Below are 1,589 nucleotides of genomic sequence, written 5' to 3' on the forward strand. Positions count from 1 at the left end.
CGTGGCACATCATATGATTAGGCAGTATTATCGGGTTCCCTCTCCCCCGAGATAAATTGGTACCGGTACACCCTATGTCGTGGCACGCCATATGACCAGGCAGTAAGTATTATCGGGTTCCCTCTCTCCCGAGATAAATTGGTACACCCTATCTTATGTTGTGGCACGCCATATGACCAGGCAGTAAGTATTATCGGGTTCCCTCTCTCCCGAGATAAATTGGTACACCCTATCATATGTTGTGGCACGCCATATGACCAGGCAGTATTGACTAGGTCCTATTTTAAGGGAAGGGCTTATATTTTAATCATTTTTGAAATTCAGGCTAGGTCTTATTTTGGTACTCTCGTAGTATGTGAACCAAGATGGCGTACATCGGAACGTAGTATGTGTTCCAGGTTAAGATTAGGCCCTAGTTTTACTTCAGTTTTCCTTATTTTAGTTCTATTACGAGTTCGGGGACTAGGCAAGTGACTCCCGTTGTATTTGTACATGAAATTATGGCTTAAACCTAACCTGGTACATATTCCGGTGTCCGCCATCTTGGTTCACATACTACTGGAGTACCAAAATTATAGCCTAACCTGGTACACATACTACGTTCCGGTGTCCGCAATCTTGGTTCACATACTACGGGAGTACCCTTATATTCTGGGGAAACACGGTATGATGTGTGATGTAAAATTTCTCATATCTTACAGCCCTGGATTCAATCAGCAAATTTTACGTTACAATTGGATGTTAAATCCTATGGCATTTAGTTCATAGAAAAAATTGCTTTCAATTTAAAGGTATTTTATCAAGATGGGTCTGGTCTAGGAGTTTATTTTCTCCTATACTAGAAGAGGCTGCTATAATTTGGCCCAAGTCGGACACCCAGAGTAACACCATAGGTAATATTCATCTCTGTTCTCCGTCATTGATAAATAAATAAAGCAAATTTTATGATATGACTAATTTATTACTTGAGTTACAGTCACATTTAGAATGTTCACGGTTTGTTTCAAAATCTACTAAATTCAAGTTTGTTCCAATGCTACAAATTCATAATGTGATATTTACAGGCTTGCCCATGGGACATATTTTTCTGTCCCATCCGATAGCAATTTATGCCCTTCCAATCCCATGGGGTTCCCATTGGAATACAATTCAATAAAATTATTAAATTTAGGTTTAGCGTCTGTTAGATAGGACTAAATGTACCAAGAGACATGCAAAACAACAAAATTTAGTGACTTCGTCAACTTTAAATTCAAAACTATCATACATGCGTTCATCAGCCACTTCACAAAGTACATTGTTAATATAACTAACAAGAGGGCTATGCTCAAATATATGGACACGAAGTCCATAAGAAAATGTTTTACAATCAATTCACTTCAAATCATACAGTATTTCGTGTCCCACGTGTCCCGTGGGAAATACAAATGTGAGCTGTCCAAACCCATGAGATTCCAATTCGATGGACAAGCCTGGTTATTTTCTACTACCCAGGGTGATGTTTTCAAAAATTCAGAGAGTTTTATTCTAGAATTCAAAGTCTGTACCCTAGTTCAGTGGTTTTCAAACTGTTTTTCGAACGGAATACA

Source organism: Styela clava, chromosome 14, assembly GCF_964204865.1.
Source record: "Styela clava chromosome 14, kaStyClav1.hap1.2, whole genome shotgun sequence".
Classification (NCBI taxonomy): Eukaryota; Metazoa; Chordata; class Ascidiacea; order Stolidobranchia; family Styelidae; genus Styela; species Styela clava.